Here is a 13,098-nt window from a genome sequence, read left to right as displayed (position 1 = left end):
TCAAAGTGAAAATGATTCAGAAGCTTTAACGTTTCTGTGATATGGAACAACAATTATCTTTGTGCTATTCCTGATGAAGAGCTTTTGTCCGAAATGATGATTTTCCTGCTCCTCAGATACTGCCTGACCTGCTGTGCTTTTCCAGCACCACTCTGGTTTCTTGCATTTGCCATCCTCACTTTTGCATAAAATACTTATAGTCTGGGCTCAGGCACAGATACATTTGACCAGTAACTTCAAGTCTCTTTTTTACTTTTTCTCTCTCTTACAGTAAGTCTAGTGATTATTCTAATCTTAGCTCGGGGTAAGTGTGGTTTATCTAAAAGCACCACTCATTATCTGGTGGCCATGACAATATCGGATCTGCTATTCATAGCTTTCGAAATCGTACTTCGCTGGTTTCCATCTTATTATTATCCACAGTGTTTCCTGGACATCACTCCTGTGTGTCGTGTTATCCATGTGTTGAGCTGCTGGGCCATTGATTGTTCTGTCTGGTTCACCGTTACTTTCTCTTTTGATCAATTTGTCGCCATTTGTTTTCGTCAGATGAAAACTAAGTATTGGACAGAGAATACTCCAATTAAGGTTCTAGCAACAATCTGTATTTTCTTTTCTTTTAAAAATGTTCCCAACTATTTTCGATTTAAACATGGAAAGGTCATCAACAATGTTCCATGGTACTGTTCTACCAGGTCCAGTTACTATACTGACCGCCGGTGGGCAAGTTTTCAATACTTTGAGCGATTTTTAACACCAATGCTCCCATTCACTTTTATTCTCTTTCTTAACGTTCTGACTGTCGGACACATCTCTGAGACCATTACGGTGCGTAAGGGACTCAGGGGTCAGAGAAAAGTAGAGAATGACCCAGAGATAGAGAGCAGAAGAAAATCTGTGATCTTACTCTTTGCCATATCTGCAAGTTTCATACTTCTCTGGTTGCTGGATATTTTACGTTTCTTTCGTGTTGCTCATTCCTTGGATTCCACTGCTCTCAATGTCTTTTCACAAGCCTCATAAATGCTGTGGGACCTGAGCTGCTGCACCAATGCACTTGTTTATGTGGTGACACAGAACAGTTCCAGAGACCATTTAAATCATGCCCTGAAATATCCAGTTAAAAAAAATAATTCAATTGATGAATAAATCCAAGTAACTGAGAGCCCAGATTAAAGGCAGCAGATAAAGGAATGAGGGGTCCAGTGAGGAATGAACTGACAGGAGAAGGAGGAGCAGCAACACAGTAACACTCCTTTCCTAATGGGCAAGGAATGGTTCCATCTGAGGAGCGAAACCAAAGAGACTGGAGGAGCAAAAGAGTGGGAAGTGTTGTCAGCAATGGGCAACCGTTAATAGAAAGCTGGATAACAAAAGTATAACTGAAACAGGAATCAGACATGCACAGAACAACATCATCCCCAGCAACCAGTTGTCAGTGAGTGAACCAGATACAAGGTCAATGACCTGGAGGCAAGTATCATCGGTCACTGCAGGCCGGAGTGGGAACAGCAATGGCAGGCTCCTGTCCTCACGGAATTCACTCATCCACTCATCTGGGCAAAACTAAATTAAAAAGTAGAATGTTCCCATTACACAGAGTAATATACTGTAAATAATCCGTGTCTTTTGATTACAGATGTATTTTCAGCAATGATTTCCTTTCTCTGGTTCCATTCCCTTCCCCCCGGCCTGATGCTGATATCACTCCCTCTCTATATTTGGTTCTTTCCACCAATCAGCCGCTGTGTTGGTGGGGAATCCATGGCCCAGTCAGAGGGCTCACTGACAGACCGGATCCGACACTGGGGAATGGGGTAGGATGTGGCAGATGAGCCGACCCCCCTCAGTGGTGCCATGAGAAGGTTTTGTGGCTCTCACTGACTCCATTGGGCTCAGTGGGAACTGACTCTGGGTGAACTCTGTTTGCATGGGCCTTCATAATGGAGCCTGGGATCAATTGAAAGATCGATGGACCATCAGCAAGGATTTTGTTCCATCTGTAAAACAGCTCCTAAAACCCAACCTTGTATCAGCTCATGATTGGCCCATCTGATCAAGGTCCTGTTTAACACTGAGGTAAACCTCCTTCACTGTTCACTACCCCACCACCACATTTGGAGCCTCCTGCCACCTTACTAACCATCGGAGACAAGCAGGAGGCTGGAAGAACACAGCAAGCCAGGCAGCATCAGGGGGTGGAGAGGTCAATGCTTCGGGAGTGAGGGTAAGGGGAGCTGCTGATAAAGGGGGGGCGTGGGGGAGGGTTTAGGTTGGGGAGGGGACAGAGTGGCGAGGTGAACGCCGATAGAGGGTACAGCTTGGTTGGTCAATGGGAGGAATGAATCCAGGCAGGTGGCAGGGAGGCAGTAAAGTTCAATGGAAGGTTTACACAGAATAATGGTGACCCAGGGTGAGTTAAAGACTGGAATTGAATTGAGGGGATTAATCTCACTTACATGCAGAGTAACAGTTACCCAGGAGTGAGTTCTAGAAACTGTAGTCCCACAGCATGTCACACAACTGGTCCTTGTTGAAAAGCTTTTCTGAACTGACCAAGCCCCATTTACACCTTTCCTATCCTTATAGCTGCCCTCATGTCTTTTAAATGTTGTAATTGTACTCCCCTCGATTACATCCTCTAGAATCTCCTTCCATACACACACCAGGCTCCGTTAAAGATTTACTCCTCAGGTCCCTTTTAAATCTTTCCCCTCTCACCTTAAATTGAAGTCCATCATGGTTTCATAAATCTCGATAAGATCACCCCTCAGCCTCCAGTGCTCCAGGGGAAAATGTTCCAGCCTCTCCTTATAACTCAGGCCTTCCAGTTGGGGGAACATCCTTGTCAATCTGTTTTCCACCCTTTGCAGTTTAATAACCTCCTTCCTACAGCAAGGTGAACATGATGGTATGCAGTCCTCCAAATGTGGACTCACCAATGTCTTGTACAGCTGTAACATGACGTCCCAGCTCCTGGGCTCAGTGCTCTGCCCGATAAAGGCAAGCCTGCCAAATGCCTCCTTCACCACCCTGTGACCCTGCCTACCTGTGGCACCACTTTCAAGGAACTATGTACCTGCACCCCGAGGTCTCTCTGTTCAACAACACTCCCCAGGGCACTACCATTAACTGTGTAAGTCCTGCATATGCACACTCTCTCTCACTCACACACACACTCCCTCACTCACACACTCGCAATCCCTCTCTCACATGTACACTCTCTCTAGCAAGTCTCCAAGTATTGATGCCCATGTAACTGTTCTCTGATATACTTCTTACGCGGATTGGTTCCCTCCTCACATTTGGTCATTTTGGGGTGTGCTGAACTGAAACTCCTATTTCCTGATGCTTGCAACATTTCTCCTTTTTATTGATTCCCTGCCCCTATTCTCCCATTTAGACCTGCTCTGTTCCAATTCTCTAATGTATTGGCACTCCCACTAATTTTCTAATGCAATGGCACTGTGTACCAAACCCATCTACTGAAGCCCCACCAGTTCTCCCATTTACTCATACCCCGTAATGAGCATTCTTCCATGAGATGCTGCATTCTTCCATGAGATGCTGCATTTTGGGAAAGCAAATTTTAACAGGACTTATACACTTAATGGTAAGGTCCGAGGGAGTATTGCTGAACAACGAGACCTAGGAGTGCAGGGTCATAGCTCCTTGAAAGTGGTAGATAGGATAGTGAAGAAGGCATTTGGAATGCTTTCCTTTATTGGTCAGAGTACTGAGTACAGGAGTTGGGAGGTCATGTTGCGGCTGTACAGGACATTGGTCAGGCCACTGTTGGAATGTTGCGTGCAATTCTGGTCTCGGAAAGATGTTGTGAAACTTGAAAGGGTTCAGAAAAGATTTACAAGGATGTTGCCAGGGTTGGAGGATTTGAGGGAGAGGCTGAGGGGTGACCTTACACAGGTTTATAAAATCATGAGGGGCATGGATAGGATAAATAGACAAAGTATTTTCCCTGGGGTTGGATAGTCTACAACTGGAGGGTGTAGTTTAGGGTGAGGGGGAAAGATATAAAAGAGATCTAAGGGACAACCTTTTCACACAGTGGATGGTACATGTATGGAATGAGCTGCCAGAGAAAGTGGTGGAGGCTGGTACAATTGCAACATTTAAAAGGCATCTGGATGGGTATATGAATAGGAAGGGTTTGGAGGGATATGGACCGGATGCTGGCAGGTGGGACTAGATTGGATTGGGAGATCTGGTCGGCATGGACGGGTTGAATAGATCTGTTTCTGTGACTCTATGACTCTAAGTACTGAGGTACAGGAGTACCTGACCCAATAATGGTCTTTGTCTCTGTCTCACTCTCTCACATACGCACACACGCAGTTACTGAGGGACAAGGGATGACAGAATAATATGAGCATCTTCAAATATTAAAGCTCCGTGAGGGGTTGTTGGGGATAGTGTAGAGGGAGTTTTACTCGGTATCTAACCCTATTCTGATGCTGCCCTGATGGGGATACAGTAAAGGCAGCTTTACTGTGTATCTAATCCCATTCTGTCCCTGCCCTGAGAGTGTTTGATGGGGACAGTGTAGTGGGATCTTTATTCAGGAACATAGGGACAGGAGGAGGCCATTCAGCCCCTCGAGCCTGTTCCATCATTCAATGGGATCATGGCTGATCGGTGGCCTAACTCCACATTCCTTCCTTTGGCCCATATCCCTCAATATCTTCACTGAACAAAAATGTTTCTCTCTCCGATTTAACCTGAACGACTGATCCAGCATCCACTGCTGTTTGTGGAAGAGAGTCCCTCTCCCACCCTTTGTGTGTCAAAGTGCTTCCTGCCATCTCTCCTGAACGCTCTGGGCCCTCATTCTCAGACTCTGCTCCCTCTCGGTCTAGAATCTCCAACCAGTGGGAATCGTTGATGTTGATCGATCCAGTCTCATCCTGTTTATTCCTTGAAGGCTTTGATCAGATCATCACTTAACATTCTCAATTCTGGAGGAAAACGGCCTCATTTGTCGAGTGTCCCCTCAGATAGTAATCCCTGAGGTTCAGGCTCATTCTTGTGAACCTCCTTTGTGCTCCCTCTCTGTACTCCAACCTGATACCCACACACTTGCTTGCACTGAACTCCATCTAACACAGCTTTGCCCATTCACCCAGTCTATCAATATCCCTTTGTAATGTTAAGGTACCATCTGCATTGTCTACAATGCTGCCTAACTTTGTACCTAACCCCGTGCTGTCCCTATCCTGTGTGTGTTTGATAGGAACAGTGCAGAGGGATCTAACCTCAGGCCGCACATGTCCTGGGAGTATTTGATGCAGAGAATGTGGAGGGAGATTTACTCTGTATCTAGCCCCATGTTGTCCCTATCCTGGGAATGAAGACACCATTGGCTCAGAGACAGGATAAAGGGGAATGAGGATTTCAGATTGGAGGGAGCTACAGGCACGTACAGGTTGGGAACTGTTTTCAGTAAAAGGCAATTGATCCCAAATCTCCTTTCCCCCGCTCCTTTCCCTTCCTCTCGTTCCCCCATTCCAACCCCCTCCTCCTCCCCCTTCTCCTCACCGTCTCCTCGCCCCACCTCTCCTTCATCCCATTTCTCCTTCACCTTTCCTTCTCCCCTGTCCTTTGACCCCCTCTCCTTCCCCTCCTCTCCTTCCCCACCTCCTTCACCCTCCTCTTCCTCTCCTCCCCCCCTTCTTCCTCGCCTCCTTGCCCTCCTCTCCAACCCCTCCCCTCCTTCACCGCCTCCTTCACACACACTCTCCCCTTCTTCCACTCCCCTACTCTTCCTCCTCCCCTCCCTCCTTCGCCCTCTCTCCTTCCCCCCCTCCTGTCCTCCCCTCTCCCTCCTTCCTCCCCATCCTTCCCCCACTCTCCTTCTCCTCTCCTACCCCCTCCCTCCTTCCCCCCTCTTCCCTTCCCCACTCTTCCTCCTCTCTTTCTCCCCCCTATTCTCCTGCCCCCCTCCCCTTTTCCCCTCTCCTTCCAACCCTCTCTTTCCCACCCTCTACTTTGCCCTTTCCCCCCCTTCCCCCACTCCTTCCCACCCACTCCTCTTCTCCTTTCCCCTCTCCTCCCCTCCTATTCTCTCTCTGCCTCTCTCCTCCATCCCCCTTACATTCTCCCTTCTCCTACCCTACCAATTGCCTCCCCCTCTACTTTGCCCCCCATCACCCCTTCTTCCCCCTTCCCACCCTCTCCTTCTCTCTACTTCCATCCCTGCTCTCCTTCCCTCCCTGTTCTTTTTCCCTATCTCCTCCCCCTCTCCATTCGCCCCTCCTTCCCGCTCCACTCCTTCCTTCCCCTCTCCTTCCCTCTTTCCTTCCCCCTCTCCTACTCCTTCCCTCCCTCACACCCCTTCTTCCCTCCCTTTTCCCTTCCCCCTCTACCTCCCCCCTTCGCCCCTCTCTTTACCCCCTCTTCCACTCCCTCTCCTTTCCCCTTCTTCCCCCTTGTTCCCCAATTCCTATATCCGCCTCCTCCCCTCTCCACCTTCTCCTTCCCCTCTCTCCTCCCCCTCTCCATGCCTCTTCTCCTTTCCCTTCTTCTCCTCCCTCCTTCCCCACCACTCTTCTCTCTCTCTGCTTCTCCCCTCCAATATTACTTTCTCTCTTCTCCTACCATACCAATCACATTCTCCCCTCTACTCCGCCCCGTCCTCCCCCTCTCCTCCACCTGCTTCCTCCCCCTACCACTCCTCCTCTCCTTCCCGTCTCTCCTCCCCCCCTTCACGCCTCTTCTCCTTTCCCCTCTCCTTCCCCACTCACTCTTCTCTCTTTCTGCCTCTCCCCTCCATCCCCCTTACTTTCTCCCCTCTCTTTCCCTACCAATCGGCGTCCCCTCTGCTCCGCTCCCATCCTCCCCCCCTTTCCTCCCCACCCTCTATCCTTTCCCCCCCTCTCCTTCCCCCTCCTTTCCCCCTCTCTCCATCTCCTTCCATTCCTCCACGCTGCCTCCTCACCCCTCTCCTTCACCCCTTTCCCCTTCTCCCTCCCCCCTTAACTCCTCTCCATCCCACCCTCCTTCCCCCTGTCCTTTCCCCCTCTCCCCTTCCCCTCCAATCCTTCCCCCCCACCATTCCCTACCCCTTGCATTCCATCCCCCGCCTCCAACTCTCCTTCCCTGCCTCTCCTTTTCCCCTTCAATCCCTTCCCCCACGCTTTCGCCTCCTCTCCTTTGCCTTTCAAATAGTGCTGTCTCTTTCCTTCCAAGGGATCTTGCTGGCCACTTGAAGATTCAAAGAGTGAAACTTTGGGATCAGGAGACCTCTGAACAAAAGCTTTCTCCAGAGGGGACACGGTCCTGAGACCTAGTCGACAGGCTGCACCACGAGGGGGCCCACGTGGGTTGTGTGTTTATTTACCCCGAGGGTGAATCTCCTCTGGGCGGCCCTGGGTTTTAGGGGCCTCTGGTTAACTGGCTACTGTCAGATTGCGGCCCTGTCATTTTTAAAACAGATTTGACGCCTGGGGCTAAAATAACTGGGGCCTGGGATTTGGCACAAATACATCAATCCCCAGTGAGTGTCTGACAGACAGGACTCCCCAAGGTGGTAATTAAAACCTTAAATGAGAAACTCGATCTAAAGACTTGTTCTAATATCAGAGTAATACTACTTGTGGGATCTTGCTGTGTCTCAAGCCACCTGCAGAGTGGCCTACATTGCAACAGTCTCTCCCCCCGAGGAGGGGATTTGATTTGGGAGCTGAAACGTGGGCGGCACAGTGGTTAGCACTGCTGCCTCACAGCGCCAGAGACCCGGGTTCAATTCCCGACTCAGGCGACTGACTGTGTGGAGTTTGCACATTCTCCCCGTGTCTGCGTGGGTTTCCTCCGGGTGCTCCGGTTTCCTCCCACAGTCACAAAGATGTGCGGGTCAGGTGAATTGGCCATGCTAAGTTGCCCGAAGTGTTAGGTAAAGGGGTAAATGTAGGGGTATGGGTGGGTTGCGCTTTGGCGGGTCGGTGTGGACTTGTTGGGCCGAAGGGCGTGTTTCCACACTAAGTAATCTAATCTAATCTAGAAACTCGGACGATGAAGAGACAGAGAGACTCCAATCATTCTGCCGTGAGGAATCATCAGACAAGAGCGGGAGCCAGAGAGAGAGAGAATAATCAGAAACCGTCCTGTCTCCTTGTATATATATATATATATATATATATATATACACACCCACCCACCCACCCACCCACACCCACACATACACACGGAAAAGAATTGTGGGGTTCAGGCTGTCTCTGGGATTTTTACCATAAGGGGCGAGCTCTGGGCCGGAGGGGGGAGACAAAGGGGCAGAAAGGTTGGAGAGGGAGTTGCTGCACAGTCTGATCCCACAGATGATACTGCCTCCGTCACTCACTGCAGCTCCCATCTACATTCCCGTGTTCTCTCTCTCTTCCCTACATCTTTCCTTCAATCCCCATCTCTCTCCATCCTTCCCATCTCCATCCTGGTCATGTTCCCCTGGAGATCCCCTTCCTATTACTCTCTTCCTCCTCACTCTTTTTCCTGGAATTATTTAATCGTTGGTCTTTCCCAACTTCTCTATTGCGCTCCCTCTCGCTCTCCCTGGGCTTTTTCTCTCTCCCTCCGTCTGTCCTTTTCTCTCTCTCTCCCTGTCGTTCTGTCTCCCCCCCACCAGGTATTTGTTTATTCTGCTTTCTGACTTTCATTCTCTTTGTCTTGTTCTCTCACTGGGTTTTATTCTAACCACCATCTCACCTTCACCACAACCTGTACCCCTCTCTCTCTCTCTCCCCCCCATTCTCCACTCCGTCCCTGTCCTCCTGTCCCAGAGGGTGACTTGGACTCCATGCCATGTGGGGGGAGGGAAGGTAATGGGGTGGGAAGGCGACTGGGGGAGAAGGCGCGGGTGGGAAGGCGATAGGGGGGTAGCAGGGCCATGGGGGGGGGGTGGGAAGGCGATGGGGGGTTGGGAGGGCGATGGGGGAGGAGGCGATGTGGGGGTAGGAAGGTAATGGGGAGAAGGCGATGGGGGTGGGAAAGCGATTGGGGAGAAGGTGATGGGGGGGTGGGAAGACAATGGGGAGAAGGTGATGGGGGAGAAGGTGGTGGGGGAGAAGGCGATGGGGGGTGGGAAGGCGATGGGGGTGAAGGCGATGGGGGTGAAGGCGATGGGGGTGAAGGCGATGGGGGTGAAGGCGATGGGGGTGAAGGCGATGGGGGTGAAGGCGATGGGGGAAGGTGCGGGTGGGAAGGCGACGGAGAAGGATGGTGACGGGGGGAGAAGGGTGACGGGGGGGAGAAGGGTGACGGGGGGAGAAGAGTGACGGGGGGGAGAAGGGTGATGGGGAGAAGGGTGATGGGGAGAAGGGTGATGGGGAGAAGGGTGATGGGGAGAAGGGTGATGGGGAGAAGGGTGATGGGGAGAAGGGTGATGGGGAGAAGGGTGATGGGGAGAAGGGTGATGGGGAGAAGGGTGATGGGGAGAAGGGTGATGGGGAGAAGGGTGACGGGGGGGGGAAGAAGGGTGACGGGGGGGAAGAAGGGTGACGGGGGGGGAAGAAGGGTGACGGGGGGGTAAGAAGGGTGACGGGGGGGGGAAGAAGGGTGACGGGGGGGGGGCAGAAGGGTGACGGGGGGGGGGAAGAAGGGTGACAGGGGGGTGGGAAGAAGGGTGACGGGGGGGGGGAAGAAGGGTGACAGGGGGAAGAAGGGTGACGGGGGGGGAGAAGGGTGACAGGGGGGAGAAGGGTGACAGGGGGGGAGGAGAAGAGTGACGGGGGGAGGAGAAGGGGGATGGAGGGGGAGGAGAAGGGACTGGGGGGAGAAGGGACTGGGGGGAGAAGGGACGGGAGGGGGAAGGCGACGGGAGGGGGAAGGCGACGGGAGGGGGAAGGCGACGGGAGGGGGAAGGCGACGGGAGGGGGAAGGCGACGGGAGGGGGAAGGCGACGGGAGGGGGAAGGCGACGGGAGGGGGAAGGCGATGGGGGGTAAGCACGGGTGTGTACGAGCAGGGAAGGGAATAGTTTGTGTAAGAGATAGCTTGAAGAATGAAAGCAATACGGAGCATAGCAGGGTCTGAGTGATGTTTATGGGGGAGGCCACACATACGAGTGGAATAAATTAACAGCACATACCTCAGTGACCTGCAGTGATGAAGCTCTCATTTGACCATAACTGGAAGAAATAACAGTAAACTGTCACAGAGAGTTAAAATACTCATTATTAAAGGTAGCGCAGGTTGGACATTGGCAATGAGATTGTCATGGAGGACAGGGATTCAGATCCACAGTAAAGAGATCACACCAGGGCCTAACCAATGAACCACAGCAAAGCACGTTAACTACTGAATTATAGATGAATGCTCAAAAATATTCACCTCTGAATCAGTGTCATTGTACTTCAATGTAAACTCTCTGGCTGGAGCTTGAAGCTGAGAAGTTAGCACAGAACTGGCATCAGAGAAACACTTCAGTTTTCATTCCTTCCACTATTTTGTAAAATGAGATGACAAAAGAAACCTGTTGAGAGACATTCAGAATAAACAAATGTATCTCTTGGCTTGAGTGTTAAACATCCACCTGTTAAAGGAGTTTCCAAAATCTAACACCATCTGTTCAGGACAGGAATTTACAAAATGATTTGAGAGATCTAGTATTTTAATGACAAGGTTATGTTGCAGAGATGACTTGAGAGATTTGTTAGATGCATCTAACTTTAAGATGTTTTTCTAACAGCCAATTTTGTTCTTCCAAAGATTATTTAGATAGCATAAGATTGGAATACAGGCAAGAGAAAATTATTAATGAACAGAATTAACCTTCTGTGTTAATCTCCTCAATGGCGGAGTACCTACCCAGCATTCTCCGCGGTGGTGAATACCCTCTATACTCACTACAGGCGAGGGCGGTGCAGCCGCAGTGCCGGGTTTGTCTCCGTGGGAAATGGGAAGAGACGCGCTTTTCCAGACGGTAAGGCTGCAGGAGCTGCACAGAGGGATTCAGACCGAGAATAAACCCTTCCAGAGAGAAGAGAGCACCTTGAAAAATAACTTGTGGGTAAATGTTTTGCATTTCGGAGGTAAACAGCCGCCATCTTGGCCGGGAATGTGGACGCATGCGCAGAGGGATGCGTGACGTCATAGGGCGGAGCCTGGGGATGTTCATGCAGATGCTGAAAACCTGAGACTTGAATCATAGAGATGTACAGCCTGGATACAGAGCCTTCGGTCCAACCCGTCCATACCGACCAGATATCCCAACCCAATCCAGTCCCACCCGCCAGCGCCCGGCCCATATCTCTCCAAACCCTTCCTATTCATATACCCATCCAAATGCCTCTTAAATGTTGAAATTGTACCAGCCTCCACCACATCCTCTGGCAGCTCATCCCATACACGTACCACTCTGTGCCTGTGCGTGAAAAAATTGCCCCTTAGGTCTTTTTCATATCTTTCCCCTCTCACCCTAAACCTATGCCCTCTAGTTCTGGACTCCCCACCCCAGGGAAAAGACTTTGTCTATTTATCCTTTCCATGTCCCTAATGATTTTGTAAACCTCTCTAAGGTCACCCCTCAATCTCCGTCACTCCAGGGAAAATAGCCCCAGATTGTTCAGCTTCTCCCGATAGCTCAAATGCTCCAACCCTGGCAACATCCTTGTAAATCTTTTCTGAACCCTTTCAAGTTTCACAACATCTTTCCAATAGGAAGGAGACCAGAAATGCAGACAATATTCCAACAGTGGCCTAACTGATGTCATGTACAGCCGCAACATGACCTCCCAACTCCTGTACTCAATACTCTGACCAATAAAGGAAAGCATACCAAATGCCGCCTTCACGATCCCATTGACCTGTGACTCCACTTTCAAGGAGCTATGAACCTGCACTCCAAGGTCTCTTTGTTCATCAACACTCCCTTGGACCTTACCATTAAGTGTAGAAGTCCTGCTAAGATTTGCTTTCCCAAAATCCAGAACCTTGCATTTATCCGAATTAAACTCCATCTGCCATTTCTCAGCCCATTGGCCCATCTGGTCAAGATCTGTTGTAATCTGAGGTAACCTTCTTCTCTGTCCACCATACCTCCAATTTTGGTGTCATCTGCAATCTTACTTACTGTACCTCTTATGCTCACATCCAAATCAAATCAGAAAGTGCTGGGGGAAGTCAGCAGGTCTGGCAGAGAAACAGAGTGAACCATTCCAGTCCTGTGTGCATCTTCTTCAGAATCCATTGCCTGGGTGGTGCAGTGTCCTAGGCGATAGCTTTATAACAGCTTCACCTTCAGGTGATCTTTGAAACAAACAGCTGTCTACTTGAATACTTGGAGTTTTCTGCAGGTGACATTTTTAACCAACCTGTTCAGACATGTCATGTCCCACTTGTGAAGTAGGTGGGCCTTGAGAAGCCAGGCCTTGTTAGTTCGAGGGGAATTCCTCAGGGTGGAGTCTCAGGGTCAATCATCTTCAGCTGCTTTGTCAATCACTTTCCCTTCAGAAGCGAGGATGTTGGTCAACAATTCGACAATATTCAGCATCATTTTCAACTGCTCCGATGCTGATGGAGCTCATATCCATATGTTCAGGTTGTAAGTTTGCTCACTGAGCTGGTAGGTTTGTTCTCATTGAGAACAATCTTACAACCTGAACCTCACCATAGCTAAAACACCACATATCCATATGTAGCAAGACCTGGCCAGCATCTAAAATCTGCACAAGTGGCAAGTAACAGTAATATCACATTCCAGCCTGGCAAAGCCCATCATCAACAAGAAAATATCCGAGTATCCCTTGTTGATATTCCACAGCAATAACATTGTTGAATCCTCCATGAACAGCATTCTGGGCGTGTAATATTGACCAGAAACTGAACAGGACTAACCATGCAATTGATACAAGATCAGCACAGAGGCAAAAAAAATCTTACAGCGCTCAACTCACCTCCTGCCTGCCCACCTTCCAAGACGTAAGTCAGGTGTGATACGAACCCTCTCCACTTGCCTGGTTGAATGCTGCTTCAACAACACAAGAAGCTCATCAACATGTGGGACAAAACAGCTCTCTTGATTGCCAACAACCTTCCCCATTCCCTTTCTTCCCCATTGATGTACAGCAGCAGCAAAGGGGATCATCTCTTGTGT

At 50.0% G+C, this 13,098-nt stretch overlaps 1 long non-coding RNA gene across 2 annotated transcripts; it reads right to left on the bottom strand.

Moving 5' to 3' along the window:
• Positions 1-275: 275 nt before the first annotated feature.
• Positions 276-10,970, bottom strand: LOC148137486 (uncharacterized). Of its 2 annotated transcripts, none has more exons than XR_015754264.1 (4): positions 10,851-10,970; positions 10,335-10,476; positions 10,093-10,132; positions 276-556 (listed from the first exon to the last, which is right to left on the bottom strand). It is a non-coding gene; the product is annotated as an uncharacterized LOC148137486 (long non-coding RNA). The 2 variants fall into 2 exon arrangements; XR_015754265.1 differs by having other exon boundaries at positions 10,335-10,439; positions 10,851-10,968.
• Between the last annotated feature and the right edge of the window lie 2,128 nt (positions 10,971-13,098).

This window comes from Chiloscyllium plagiosum, unplaced genomic scaffold (genome assembly GCF_037043375.1).
Source record: "Chiloscyllium plagiosum isolate Xiang-an unplaced genomic scaffold, Cpla_swu_hap1 HiC_scaffold_43, whole genome shotgun sequence".
Taxonomy (NCBI): Eukaryota; Metazoa; Chordata; class Chondrichthyes; order Orectolobiformes; family Hemiscylliidae; genus Chiloscyllium; species Chiloscyllium plagiosum.
The sequence above is the reverse complement of the archived record's forward strand: the minus strand, read 5'-3'. Positions and strand labels throughout refer to the sequence as shown.